We start from the raw sequence: 16,438 nt of genomic DNA on the forward strand, positions 1-16,438 counted from the left end.
TAAAATATAACATATTTAAAGTTATTTTACAATTTTGCATATATAATTATGTGTGTGGATCAAACAGAAATCTACTGCAAATGCAAAGTTGTGCTTCCTATTGCTGTTTTTAAAAATCACAGAAGTTGTCTGTTGTACAATACGTCCACCCTGAAAAAAGAACAGTTAAACACTCTAGTGACTGAATGGAGACATGTAATTGGAACTCCCCGTATCCACTGATGTATATGACTAGAAAGAGGACTGCATGTTATCATAAACTTATAAAATAACATTATTATCATGATCTGCAATACAAATACAAAGTTAAATGCATTGAAACACTTAGTTTGTGTTGAAGTAAAGCAAAAAAACATGGTTTCTTTCCAAGAAATTGTTTAAAATGGGTCAAAGATATCCCTAGGGATCTGCATCTCAAAGTAAGTTATCTTAAGATCTCTTGTTTTTTATTGATGAGTAATGGGGTCATGGTACTGGTCAGTGGTTATTCATCAATAATGCTTTCAGATGGAACTGAGCATGAATAACATTGTGTCCAAATCCCTTTAAAAGAAAGCAGCTACTGAATAATGTTCAGTTTTTTGTATACTTGTGTTGCAATGCTTGAATGCATGAAATATGTTTTTAACCACTAACCACTCTTAGTTTTCTCTGAAAATAGTCCTGCTCAGTTTAATACATTACCATTGATGAGATGCAGTATGTTGACTAAATCTAACAAAAATGACTGAGCTGTGTGGTACTGGCTATGAAATGCCAGATCATTGCATCTCTAGTTTATTAAACATCTACAAAACATCACCCATTCACTGGCATTTAAAAGCACAAGAGTGTTGGTAGAAATTGAACTAGTAGCCTATGGGTTTAGAGAGCCCAAATTTAAAGGAACCAATGCCATGACATCAATAAACTTTTGCATCTGTAGGAATACAACTTTGCAAAATAAGTTCTATCTGGATAGACATTTTTGCGACATTCATTTCGACTTTGCTTTCCAACCTTTCAGGTAGCTTTTTCCCTCACGTAAAGACCTTTTTCTTTAATAAATTTCATGTTTGTTCATTCTTTCTAGGACATTTGGGAATATAATTAGTTAATATAAACAGCTAAACAGACCAGAGCAGTGATTGCAGCCTTCTTGAATAATTAGAAATATTAATTAATGGTAATCAGGCCTCTGTTGGTGGTTGACCCTGCTTTCACTATGGTAACCGCAGCTCACAAACACAACAACAGCGGATGCTAAGTAGCTCTGAGTGTGTGTTTTATTTCATCTTAGAAGAGAAGCTTCAGTAGCTGGCAGCATATTAGTCTCTCTGCATTTATGAGAGCAGATGATGACACACACATATACAATTAAAGTTTCAATAAATACTCAGGGGAGCTCGATTTATGGGGTCTGTGTCCTGTGGATGTATGTTAAAGGCAGGGACACACGATTAATGGACAATGCGTTTTAAAGGGTGCCATGGTAACAGATGTTCTGAGGGGAGTGTTTTTCAGTTCACACCATGCTGGCGTCTCGCACACTTTAAAATAACCACTTTTTGATGGAAGTGCAGAGAAGTGATGTAAAAACACCTCCAAGCTCCTTCTTTGTGGTCTTTTTTTCCACATGCCAGTAAGAATAACAAGCCACTCCATCAAACTACTGACCTGATAACATTGACAGCCAATCAAATCACTTTACTTTTTAAGACCAGCTAAATGTTTGTATTCTTAGGATCTTTTCTAAGTTATTCTGACAAGGCTGAAACAACATAATCATTGAAGCATCAGTTATTTTAATAAATCACATTTTACTTTCAGACCCATTCATGCCCTGTGGTGTTATCCTGCATTAGCATCAACTGTGCATATGATCTAGTACTTAGAAGTATACATAAAAAAGAAAGATAAACTAGCCTGCAAATTAAATTATCTCTGTTGCAATTTAAAGGAAACTGATAGCACAGAAATGAGGACAAGGGAAACAGGATATAATTATTTTTAAATTACTAAAGAAATTTGCATATATTATTTAAGATTCATGTCTGCACTGTCCTGTTAGAACTTAGGCCTGCATTTAATAGGATTGATGACAATATTCTTGAACATAATGCAGGGATTAAAACACTGGAACTAGGTAGGTAAAAGTCACATTTGTCACATCAGTTCATATTAAGTATGGAGTTCCAAAGGGCTGAGTGCTTGAACCATTACTACTTTATACTGTATATGCTTCCATTAAGCAAAGTAATTCTTATAATGTGGAGGGTTTGGTTTTAATTTTCATTTGTTAGTTTTGTATTTTGAGGAGTTGGTGTACAGTTTTACATTTGTTTATGATTGCTTATATGTTTTTTCATAGAAGTTTGGCTAGTTCAACAATTTAAAGCTACAGTAAGTGTAACATTTACTCTACAGACCAAAACAAATAAAAACACATACACACTAAATATTGACAAATCAGGACATCAGAAATATATCAAACTTCTCTCTAAATCCTAAAAAAACAAAAAAAAAAAAAAAAAGATATTCATCAAACTTATTCCGATGGTTACGTGGGCAGTATGTGCGTGTTTTACCATACATCTTGAGCTTTTATATTAGGGCATTAAAGTCATTATTATGTATCAATAATATACAGTATTTTTTTCTTTTTATATCTGAGGTAAATGTTGTTTTCTGTTTGTTTTTTTCAGAATGGGGTACTCAAGAAAACATTTAGCGAACATTTGGAACTTCTTACACGCAATTTAAACTAAAAATCTGAAATAAGAATTTGTTGGCCCCGTTACCGTTGAGTTCGCACCTGGTAGAGGCTGCAAAAGACTTTAGAATAGGACAGATGTTTAACAACACTAAACATACAATCAGAGCTAAATAGAAATGAAATGATAAATTTATTGGTAGGGTGAATGGCATACTCCTGAAATCTTTTTCAGTGGTTGACGTGAAAAGGGGTTCTGTAAAGTACTGACTCAAATAGGCTGAAAACAAATGAGCATCACACTTTTACATCAACATTTACAGTTATATTTGTAACACAATTTTGAAGAAAACTGAAATCAAGATAAGAAATGCAATGAAGGCTGTGTAAATCATTAGTTTGATTTTCTGTGGTAATCTATTTTTGATGGTCTATAGATGGATTTGTGTGGTAAGGAGGGTGTTATGAAATGTTATGGTAAAATCCAGACACTTACGTTGAGTAAATATTGTTTCTATTGTTCGATTTGTGTAGAATGTTTTGTCCCGCTTAGATTACGTAAATGGACTTTATGTTGGAGTGACTCAGTCAGTCAATGTTTTCTCTTCTAGTTTTAAACGCTGCTGCATGTCTTTTAGCCAGAACTCCAAATACAGAACACATCACCCCTGTTCTGGCCTTGCTCCTCGGCATGTCTGTGGATTTTAGAATTCATTTTAGAATTCATTTTAGAATTTGTATTTTCATAAATGTTTGAATGATCTTGCCCCACCATACCTCTCTAAGCTTCTTCATCCCTACTTACCTTCTCGGTCGCTCAGGTTGGCCGAAGAAGCAGCTCCGGCAGCTACCAAGGTCTAGGAGGAAGCTCAGTGGGAACCTGACCTTTGTTGCTGCTCCTTATTTGTGGAATAATGTACCACTGCATGTTAGAGAGGCCCCTTCACTGCCTACTTTAAAAAATTGTCTTGAAAACCATTTTTATTCTTTGGCTTACAACCTCAGCGAGACTTAGTTTGATTTTGCTTGTTTTAGTAGGTTTTATTGTGTTTAATCTTTGTTTTTTCTTCTGTCATATATACCTAAATTTTCTTATGCTAAATATATATATATATATATATATATATATATAATATTATCTTCTATTTTTAATGTGTGTTTATAGTTTGCAGTTAAGTGCAGCACTTTGTTTCAGCCATGGTTGTTTTTGCCTAAACCACAAAGGATTCTCAAAGGACTTAGTGTTCTGTTTTTTTTCCAATCTCCAATTATTCCGACCTCTTCCTACCCTAAAAATCATAAATATTTCCCTAGAAAAAAGACAGTAAAGACAGAAATGTGAAATAAAAGAAGAACAATAGGTGCTCCATTTAAAAATGACACACCACAGAACTGCACTCAGGTGACTGACCCACAGACATTTTCAGCCATTGTACTTTCAGTTCGTTGTTTCTCTCTTCATCTCCTCCTTTATTTCTCATCTTTTTTTGTGCAACAGGTCGTCCAGCTATCGGGTTAATTAGCTGAAGAAAGTACTCTGCAGAGGAAATGTCACAGTGGATGGCTGGGGTTTGACTTCCTGCATTGGAGGTTGAAGGTTGACAGTGGGTTTACTGAACCTCTTCTTATTTCCCTTTTTTTAAATGTCACCAAGGAACCATTAGCTCTACTGGGAGACACATCAAGTGGTGAATTGAAGGAGAGGTGTACTTTCAGTAGCCGATGGACCTCACAGACCCCTTAGATGCTTCACTGAGGCTGAGGTGATGCAAATCCAACCAGGTTCATGCAAACATGATTTCTTACGTCCAGGTTCAGTGGTTGTTAAAGGGTACTGATTAATTCACCTTAATACAAAATCTGCAGATGAAGTAGGCTTTCAGGCAATAACATTTACTGAAGATTGGTTTCTGATATGTTTTTAGACTGCTGAATTACTGCTGCCTTTTACATACTAATTGGTTCTAACATTGGGTCATTTCTGACTTAGATCGAGTTTTACTATGTGCACTAAAACAGTTTGTTTGGAATTGCCTGATAATTAGAATGAATGAGAATGTGGCTTTTATAAATAAAACAAATTCATAAAAAGATAAAGTTTTCATGACTTCCAACACAGTTCTTGGAAAAACTAAGTACACCCCATCATTCAGCAGCTTGTAGAACCCCATTTAGCAGACATATCTCTGAGTTGTTGTTTTCTGTGTGACTTTATCAGTCTTCCACATCAGGAGTTTTGGCCCACGCTTTTTAAAAAACATTGCTTCATTGCTGGCATGACCCAGTTTGGGCCAAGCTTCAGATTTCGAACTAATGCCCTCACATTTGAATCAAGAGTACTTTGGTATACAGAGTAGGTCGGCAGAGTGACTGCAAGATGCCCAAGTACTTTGGCTGCAAAACCAACCCAAATGATCACACCTCGACCACCATGCTTGGCAGATAAGATTAAGTTTTTGTGTTGATATGATGAGTTTTGTTATCCCCGTCTAAATACCATTGTTCCAGAAATCTTGTGTTTCATTTACATGCAATTTTTATTTTTTTAAAAGAATAAGCGTTTTCTGTTAACCCTTCCATATGGATTTATTTTATTCTTACTGCCTTGAACATGATAAGTTTGCACTGTAGAGTCCAAGATGTAGCTCTTAGGTTTGGTCTCATTTCTGTGGGCATTGAACATTCAGAGCCTTGAATCATTTTGCTTGGGTTCCCACATGTGGGGAAACTGGCACCTGTCTCCAAGTCCTCGTTCACACTGAAGGCAAATGTGGCCCAAATCTGATTTTTTGGGGTCAAGTGACCAGGCCAGACTTTTTAGAACAAGTGTGAACACTCATATCTGGCCCATATCTGACTTTTTCAAGTCACATGAGCCACATTCATATGTGGTCCTGAATCCGACTTGTATCTGATCTTTTGGAATGGGAATGCAGTGGGAACGACCAAGGCGCATTAAATGTGACTTTGACATCACTTTCCATCGCATTCATCACAACTTTGAGCTGCCCAGCAGGAAACGGTAACAGTTAGCAAAACAGACGGGGGAACTTGAATATAACTGCTCAGTGAAGGGACAGCGAGACGTTAGAGCTCGTTAATAAACAGAGATAAAACTTTATCCAAGCCTAATTGAAAGGCTCATAGGAACTGGGACATAGTTTGTATTGTAAAATTTGTGTACAACCGTTTAAACAGAGGATTTTAAAATGCTATCGAGGTTACCAAGCATGTGATCATCTGCCCGTGCTGCAGTCGATACACTGGATTGCATCAAGTCTTCTGCCAGTGGAGTTGAGAGGAGAGGCGCTGACATATATGATTAAAAGTTGCTCTTGACATGATAAAGTTCTGACTCTGTCTCTGTAAAGTTGTTGACATCCCTGCCCCGTACCATTGCTGGCTGTGTCTCCCGATCCAAATAGTTTGTTGTGCTGATCTGATTTGTGTCAGATCTCCCTAAATTGGAACAATAAAGAGTTTCACTCTCCTTTTATTCACGTGTTTCCCACACAGTACCCGCTGACAATAAATGGCTTCTGTTGTGCACTTAAACCATAAGACCTATTTCTCCGTGTTTACTGTTGTGCTGTGCTTGATGATGCTCATATTGTTCTTATGCGCATGCGGGTCAGTTTGGAGCCGCAACATTTTCAAATAATGTCAACAACTACACAAAAAAATCAGATACCTGAAAAAATCAGATTTGAGCATTAAGACCTGCAGTGTGAACATAGCCCAAGTAGTTGGAAACGTACCTTATAAGCCTTTTCAGACTGATGGGTAGCAGCAGTGACTGTTGTAAAGTCATTGCTGATGTCTTTCCCACTTGGCATTGTGGTAATACACCTGTATGCTCCAGAGAACAAACTACCAAAACTCCTGGATTTAGAGGTGATTAATTGGTTTGATCACTAGAACTTTACTGCAGCTTAAAGCTTATGGAAGCAGCATTGGTGGATTGAATTGCTTGGATTGTAATGAGCCAAAACATATCAAATTTTTATGCTGAATTATGATGAAATGTGTATTAACAGTGACAGCAAGATACATCTTAAATGAAAGAAAAACGATGAAATGTAGCTAATATCTCTAGCCAATGATCAACTGAAACTTTGAATTTTGCTATTTTTTGTAGCTTTTTCTGTGTTTTTTAATAAGCTAGAGATCTGCACAACTTTTACTCTGTGGAGGATTTGCTCTGTGTGTTATAAAAGCACCAATCAGCGTTTGTTATGAAAAAAAAAAAAAAAAAACTATTGGAAAGGCTCCCAATGAGACCCATTACAAAGGAGCAAAAAACTTTGAGCAGCAGCAATCAGCCTCATTCTCTTTCGATGTGCCTCAAACGAAGGTGACGTCACAGGCAGCAGCAGGGAGCTGATTGAACTTAATATAGAGGATTGTGTGTTGTGTTCCGACAGTTGTAATTTTAATGAACTGTGGGGAAAGGAGCTGTTACAATAGCACATTAACTGGGTTTTAAAATAATCTAATCTAATCGTAAACATTAGCATTTCATGGGATGGAATGTGTGGTTTCCAAGTCTCCTTGTAAAGAATAATCACAGACAAAAGCAACTCTCCCACTGGGTGTAAAGTAAGATGAAAATTTCCTTTGTGTGGAGAACACACTCCAGCACTTGTCGGCAACAAGAACGCATGAAGGGAGGTTCAGAAAAATTAATCAGAGTTTGTGTTTTGGTTTCTTTTTTCTGTTTAAACATTTGAATACGGCGGAAGTAGATTTTATCCATTCATAAAAACATTGAAATACTGAGATGGGATGGTGGAGTCAAAACAGTTTGTGTTGAAATTGTTACAACATTCACAGTATCAGATAAAAGGAATGACGGTGTTGTTTCTGTAACATAAACTGCTTCGTCACCTTTTATCAGATTTTATTTTTATTTTTTGCAGAAAATCAGTATGGTGTACCAAGGAACACAGCAGACAGGTCACAGAGAATGTTGTGGGGACGTTTAAAGCAGGGTTAGGTTATAAAACAATATCCCAATGTTTGAACTTCACATAGAGCACTGTTCAATCCATCATCTGAAAATAAGAAGAGAATGTCACAACTGCAAATCTATCAAGACATGGCCAACCACCTGAAGTAACAGGCTGTGCAAGGTATTTATGTTTTAGTGAAGCAGCTTTGAGGCTCATGGTAATTCTGGCAGAGCTGCAGAGATCGACTCCACAAATATGACCTTTATGGATGATTAGCAAGCATAAAGCCACAAGAACTCTTGGTTTTCACACACCATTTGGGGGTAACATTAAATATATTTGGCCAACATGCAAATCTTTGTGTTGCAGAGAACTAACACTACACATCATTCTAAATGCATCATTCCCATGGTAAAAAATGGTAGTGGCAGCATTATACTCTAGGAATGGTTTTCTTCAGCTGGGACAGGGATTGTAGTCAGAGTACATGGGATGATGGATGAAACAAAACACAGGGCAATACTGGAGGAAAACATGATAAAGGTTGCAAAATGCTTGAGACTGGAGAGGATGTTCAACGCCCAGCAGGAAGACAACCCTAAAGATACAAACAGAGCTTTAATGGAATGGTTTGATTCAAAGATTATTCACTTGTTAGAATGGCCCAGTCAAGGTCCATACCTAAATCTATTGGAAAGTCTGTCTGTGCCAAAAGCTGGTTCTTCCTTGTTTTTCACTGTTATGCTCTAAATTGTGTTAGTCTATCACATAAAATCCCAGTAGAATGTAAAAACGTAATGTCCATCTTGACAATGGGAACATCAGAGTAAAACATAAAAAAGTAAAGTTAAACCAGTCCAAAATGAAACTCTTACTCTGTCATATCCGTGTTGTATTCTTCTTCATATGAGTTCTATTCCTCGGGAAAAACCAGATTCAGAATCAACAGTGGAATGTGTCGAAAGTCACTTGTCTTCCTCAGCTTTTTTAAAGCCGGCTGCTCTATGATTTCTGCTACCTGGTGTCATCAACCTCATTCACCATCGTGGCTTTTTTAGAAAACCCTTTTGCATGTGACATATTTTGGTGAATTCCTGCTTATGGAATCAACTGAAAGAAAATACCAACTAATTCAAATCTTTGTGGGAGGACCAACAGCACTGCATCAGTCAATTAATAAAGATATTTTGTCTACACTACAAGCATAGACAAAATTGGAATTAATTCCTCACTGTGCTCTATGGAAGCAGGTGTAGTTTTGCAAGATATTTTTGGATTTGTACTTTGGAAAATTCCCCAATGTTCCAAAAACTTATAAGTTAGACCATAAATATCAGAAAACATGAAGGTTACACAAATAGAGAAAGCTCTCCCAGCAACATCTCTTGCCTGTCGAGTAAGCACCATAAATATCCTCACTATTATCTTCTCACCACTATCTTATCCCCCTTGGAAAAAGTAGACAAAAGGCCATCACTGTTAGGACAGAAATACCACAGTACTGGAAATAAGCTGGAAGAAATGACAGCTGGAATGAGTATACACTTGATTTCTTTTTTTTTGCCTATAGATTTCCTAGTAATAACACTGTATTTTTTAAATGTTCAACCTCCAGAGGTTAATCAAATTCTTCAGCTGAGCTCATGGTGGAGTGTGTCACTTTATCACAATATAAAAAATGTAAAAAAAAAAAAGCTCTGATTTGTTTTTATGTACTTCATGTTTTTTGTTTGCATACCCACTGTAGCTCTCCCAATGTGCTTGTCCCTGGATTCTTGTTGTTGTTGTCATGACAACATGCCGATTTCCCCTCAGGGATCAATAAAGTTCCATTTGATCTATATCAATAGATGTTTACTGTCATTGTCTAATTAATTTGGCTCGTTAGCAGCAGGTAGCTGCAGCATGATAACAGATATCATCATCAGCCTTCTCCTGAGGGAAAGGTGCATCTCCTACTTTGGTCTCCAATCCGAGTGACCTCTAGCCTATGGGTTCTTCCTGCTTAACACCAAATTAAGAACAGTTAATTTCAAATACTTTAATGTGTTTTGATCTCTGGTTTTTCAACACTTTGAAGCACCATCCTAGCAAAAAGATAATTTTGGTTAGGGCAATGTATTTTAGCTCTAAAAAAAACAAAGTTTCTGGACTCACTTTGTGTCGTCTTGCAGTCTTCCTTCTTGGATGATTCCCATTTTCTTTGTTTAACACCCCACCTCCTACCCAAGATTTAAGTGTCTACTGGCCTGTATAAGAATTGTAAGTCAAACATGTAGAAAGTGTTATGCTTTTAATTTAAAAATTCAGCTTCTATTTTCAAGGCAATATCCCACATTTTCTACCTTCCTAAAAAACCTCCCTACAGTCTTCCAGCAGTGTTCCATTGTAAGCAGGCTCTCTGAACTGATAAAAACTGAGAGAAATATTGCTGGAGTTGTAAATACCAGCATGATGTTTATATATCCATGTACATAATGTTCCTGTTTCCTGTTTATCTTGTGAGTTTGCGATGCTCCAAACTAATGCTCATCTTGCGTATATCTAATGAACAGTGTCTGTGTACCAGTATCGTTTACCTCCCCTCTTCATCCTTGTACCTTTGGATAATATCTGGTTTGTGCCTTTATCTAAACAGACTCATGCTTGGACTTTGCTTCAGCTCTTTGTTAAGTTTATTCTGACTGAAATGTAAAGTCTCTTTATGGTTGTTCACACACTCAAGGTTCTGTATATTATCTGGTAGCTGTTTGAATCTAGCTTTGTACATTAACTGTGCTATTTGAAATTCTACCAAATCTGGGAGATTGGAATTTATAAATAAGGTACTGCCAATGTCATGAAAGCCTGCATTATGAACCGTTCTAATGTCTCTATTTTGTAATGTGCATAACGATCTGGGTGAGATTTTGTTGGACCACTTGTTTGTTGAATATTAGACCATTTGCACGTTGTTGGACGCCACTATGCCTTTCCAATGTCATTGGCCATTTTGTACTGCAGGATAGTCTGTCCTACAAAACCCATCGGCCACTGCGGCTGATATGACGGGGCCGTCCCAGGTCTGACGTCACAGGAGGCAATATAGGAAGGCGAACATTTGAAAGAAGCGCTTTCACGTTGGATACCGGACCAACATCTGAAGCATCTCTCTCTGGAGAAGAAGAGGTCCCACATGGAATCTTCATTTATTCTCCTTCGTTAGCCAACAAAAAATTCATGAAAGAGGTTTCTGGAATGAGAAGGCCAGAAATTTCACTTTGCCGATCGAAGACGTGAGTTTAACACATTACCAAAACCACGGAGTTTCAAGGAGATGCCACTTTTCCTCCTTGCTTGGTTCTAGTCGACTGCTGACGGTCAGATCATATTTTTCCTTTTCGCCAAGGAGGCCAAAGGATGAAGATTGACCACTCTTCCCGAAGTTAACTGTGGACACACGTTAACTTCCAACTTTCCCCTTCCTCCTCTCTCCCTCTGCTCAGAAGGAAGACTTCAACAAAGTAAAACTCATCCCCTTATTTTTATTTTTATTTCTTTATTAGGAATAGCGTGGGCAGGATAGAGTAGGAGGTTTTAGTTCGATTAGAGTCGCCATTTAGAGTCTAATGTGTTCTGAATTTGATGTGCATGCCATTGTTTTGAAACTTGCTGGTACTTCCGGAGGCCGCCGTGTCTTGCAAGTGTGTCTTTAGCGTGCGAACACCTGCGCGCAGGTGTGCTGTGAAACTGGACCGCTATAATAACCTTATGGTGAAAATCAACCATTTTCTTTGTCTTAAACTTCATGTTTTACTGGTTTGCCACCAAAAGGGTTTATGATCCTTTGTGTGGGCTGAGTTTCACAACCTTGCTGGGGGAAGGTTTATGACTGCCCGGGTCCCACTGAGCTACACTTTGGGAGGGGCGCACCCAAAGCTTCGTTCAACCATATTCCCCTTTTATTTTGCCATAACTGCCATAACTGCTGGTTTGATCTCATACACACCCACTGCTGTTTTATTTTGTTTAGTTAGATATTTTGCCTTTTTGTGTAGAACTTCGCATGTTTGAGTAGGTGAAGATCATTGGATCGAAGAGCTGATTGTATCAGGCAGATTGGTTTAATAAATTTTCACGTAGATAAAGAGAAGGCGTTTTGTGTTTATTTTGTGCAACTGTGATTTGTCAGTCAAAATAAGGTTAAAGTTCCACACGTTTCGGCAGAAACAGTTGATTAAACAGTGACATCTCTGGTAATAGTTATCAATTATTACTGAGTATTTAACGGTTGTAATTATCAAAGGCATTGAGCAAAAATTACAACACCAGAGGACATCTCTGGCTTCGATTCATAAATGAGGATTTTGGTTAAGAAATTAATTTAGTCAAATGATGATTGTTAATTATAATTCTTGATAAATATTAATTAATCAATAATCATAATTCCAACAATTCTTTAGGTGTTGCCGACAAAGTTTCACATAGTAATTCAAATAAGGCAAAAAAAAGATAAAAGTACAGAATTTGAATTGTGGTGCAATTCAAAAAGTATTTACTTTTGCTGAGAACGGCAATACCTCTAGCTGTATTAGTTTTATATGAGATTTAAGACAGAACTTGTGATCACTTGCAAAAACTTAATCTCAGTAAGTCTCTCCACATTCACATCTTCTAATATGATTTGTTGTTGCTTTTATAACTCCCGAACAACATGAACTTTCTTTTATCTAAATTTAATGATCATTTATTAACATCAAACTACTTTTTTAGTGTACATAACTCTGAGCTGATTTTCTAAATTCTCTCCTGTTTAAAAATATTTGTTTCATCTGCAAACAAAACTAAATTAAGTATTTTTGAAACATTTTGTCATTTAACTAATGAATAGAGTTTTGCTACCAATACTGACCCCTGGGGGATACCTCAAACAATGTACAAGCTGACTGAATGACAACTCAAAATCACCCAGTCTCACAAATTGTTGCCAGTGCTTAGATAGCTTTTCATGCAGTGCAGAACCAACCCCTTATATAACGCCCCAATTTCTTGATTAAAACTTCATAATTTATTGTATGAAAAGACTTTTTGAGATAAATTAATACATGTACTGTAAATTTATTTTTGTCTAAGCAGCTGCTGACTATCTAATCTGTCCCTAACGCAAAAGCCATAGTGAAAAGGAAACGCAGCCTCCATCAATTTTTTCTTTTTTTTTTTACATATAAATGAACAGCAATTTAGACTTACTCGTAACAAAACAGCAAACAGACAAACATAAACCCAAAAATACTACCTATGTGCAAAACCTTGAATTTAAAATTAAAATATGTACTTTTTAATTAACTAAATAATTAAGCTTTCCAATATCTTTTGCATGCACAGCCATGGTCCTGTCTCTCATAAGAAACAGTTTTTCCTTCCAAAGTGAGTGGGCACTGATGGAAAAGCTATAGTTTCATAAATGATTGAAATATTTGGAACTTTGTTGTGCGCTAAAATGGGTCAAGAATACACGTTGGAATGGTTAAGGCCATTGGTTGGACCTGCTGGCGTCCGGAGGGAAACCTTTAATAATCATGTCTTCAAATGACTCATTTATGAACTGAAATTACAAATCATTTCTTAAATTTCTCATTTAGGGTCCCCTTACTTTTGTATATTGTACCATTCAACTACTCCATTCATTGTTGAGAATTAATAATTCAATAATTCAGTTCAATAATTAATATCCTTATCAGCTGCTTTCCATTTGTCCGTGCCCCCCACCCCCATACCTTCACTTTGGAGCACTTGGATTAATGCAGTTCAACTTTGTGGAAACTCTGATTGGATGTTTCTCTCAGGGCCTTGCAGTTGACTTCTTCAAAATCAGTGAAGCAGAAACTTTTTTACAGCACAGTTTCTCTTTGTGTGATGATTAGTGATGATTATCTGCAAAGGACTGTGGGGTTATAATGAATCTTGTTGTTCTTCTGTCAGCATAATTAACTTAATTTCCTAAACAGTGAGAGTCTATCTGTGGGTTTCCTGCTCACATGTTGCTTCAGCAGGCCTGGTATGAACTTTTTCCACAGCTCCTGTTAGAGGAAACTTGGTTCGCACATTTAACATACACAATTTATTCACCTTTCACAGGAACTAAACATCTATGTGCCTGTTTTAAAGTTGAGTTACATGTAATGCAATCTGTTCTTTAGAAAATCTGATTTTAGGTAGTTTGTTTTGGGACAGAACAAAATGTAATAAGTCTGGAAAATTTATATATTATTTTTCTTCTTTATTTTTTCCATATTATTGAGTGATAAGCCCTACACTTTAAGCCATACACTCCACACATCAGTTGTTTAGGATCAGAGTATAAAATGTAAGAACAAATTCTACAAAATGTTTTAAAATCTATAAAAATTAATCCATGTTTATTCCCTTTTTTGAATTATTTATTAGGAACTATTCTGCAGCTTTATTGTATATTGTTCAAAAACTGTAATTTAACAAGTCTTTGTTCATTTTAACAGAAAACACTCGCACTGTTGAGTGTTTTCTGTTAAAATGAGCAAAAACTTGTGAAATTACAGTTTTTGATACATATGCTGGCATTCCTTGTCAATGGTGTAACAGTTCCTGCTTTTCCCATGTAGAAGCCGAAGCAGTGAGCAGATGATATGTGGATTTTAAAATATGTGCTACAAAACTGAACTGGACATGGAACAACTCACATGCAAGCAAGTTGATTTACTATTCTTTAAGTTACGACCTATAATGATAAATAATTATTAATTGAATAAATTATTATTATAAACCCAATGTTAGAGAAAGACACTATTATTGTGTACAGTAAAATTCCTGATTAAATATGGGGTTTCATTTCTGCAGTGAAGGGTAGATTCTAGACGATCATAGATCCTTGTTTGGACAGATATATTAAATAACAGAAAGGATCTTCAACTTAAAATAAACTAAACATGTCTTTTTGTTTTGACCAAGAGCCAGTCAGCTGCTCACTTGAGGCTAAGCACCTCTAAAGATCAGATCTTTCTTCCGCCTTTAGCTGCAAGCTGTCAGTCAGCTGTGTATGACAGCAGAAGGAGGGTAATTACCATTTTTTCTACTCACTATTTGCTTTACTCATTATATCATATCTGTGGGTTTTGTGTTTTTGGTTCTCACTTGCATTTGTATTTGTATCATTTTGAGCGACTGATCATTGTAGTTGTCCATTTTAGGTCATTCTAATTAATGTTATGTTCTCTATGTATTTGTTTAGATTCTTATGTTAGTGTTACCTTCCAGCTTCGGTTAGTAACTGAGTGCCATCCATTCTATTCAAGACATCCAAAACGTTTTTTTTTTCTACCCAGATATCTGATAGTATCCATAACATCGTGGAAAATATTCTGGTGAAATGTACTACTGCTAAAAAATAAATAGTTGTAAATATGGCTTCTGCTTGTTTAGGTGTGGGGATCAAAAATATCTTAAGTTGGAGAAACCTTAAGAGCGCCACCAAAAAAGTCCATTTGAATTTTACTGGATAACAATAAAAAACTTGTGTGTGCACTGTTGCTCCGCAAATCTGACTTTTTACTATAAAAACAAAAACAGAAAAACAAAAATCTGAAAGTTCTGAAAATGCTTCTTAATTATTTTTATTTTGCTATATCTACCACCAAGATGGTTAGGTAAAATAGCAGCCTAGGAATAACCACAAATAATCCCTGCGGTTGAACAAAGGGAACTTTCCATTCTGTGAACTAACTCCCTGAGTATGATTAGTTTGAGAGCAGCAGAGGGAACACAGAGAATACTGATGTCATATTACAGCTGATCAGGTGGGCTCCACATAGGCTGCTGGGTTAATCTCTGACATGGATGCTAGGAAACGAAGTTGAGCGCTGAGATTTAAACTCCTCCAGAGACAATTGTTAGAAGTTTAGGAGGGAAAACAAACTGAGGAAGCAGACCAAAGAGGACCCACTCAGATGAATGTGTCTGTCACATGGTGATTTAAAATATTTGTTATGGTGCTTTGTTGTGGTTTTCTTTAATTGCTTCTGGTTCCATACTTGTTCTACCAGGATAAGCTGCAGCTTCACAAACAGCTCATCTTTTTGGATCACTGAAGATTGGAAAATGAAACGAATGAAGAGATGGTAAATAAAGGCCGGAATGTTCTATCATGAAACCATTTTCATTTTCAGATTTTTAACAAGGTCAAATATTGCTGAATTATTAGTGTAAACATTTCGCATGGTAGCAATGTTAAGTTTATGTTTTTTGAGAGCATGTTGTAGCATTATGTCCTCAAACCTACTGACTTTTATATGCATATGCTTACATAGGTACTTAAGACTAAGCTGAAATAATCTTTTATCTCAAAGATGATGATTCACAGATGGCTAAACCATATCGGAAAGCAAACGTTGCGATTCCAAACTGTTATGAAACCATAGGCGGTTCTTGCAGCAATGCCGCCCTGTGTGAGCCCCTCCATCTGCTGCCTCCCAATCAATCAAATCACAGGAAATCTTCTAAATTCCGGGGCAGGTTAAAATGTAGTGCAATCCTGCACAAAGCACCAAAAATAGTCTCCATATTCCCACCTGCAAGCAGGGGTGCCAGCTTCCTGTTGACTGCACATACATGAGAGACAGAAAATGTTTCGCAAAATGCAACTAACAGATTGGCATACTTTTTTATCAGGTGCTGTCCAACATCTCCACCCCTCTCATACTCGTTCTACTGCTGCCCTGGGTAACTGCCCATATGGCCCATATCAAAAGCCGCCACTGTATGAAATAATTTATTTACACGC

Source organism: Girardinichthys multiradiatus, chromosome 23, assembly GCF_021462225.1.
Source record: "Girardinichthys multiradiatus isolate DD_20200921_A chromosome 23, DD_fGirMul_XY1, whole genome shotgun sequence".
In the NCBI taxonomy this organism is placed as follows: Eukaryota; Metazoa; Chordata; class Actinopteri; order Cyprinodontiformes; family Goodeidae; genus Girardinichthys; species Girardinichthys multiradiatus.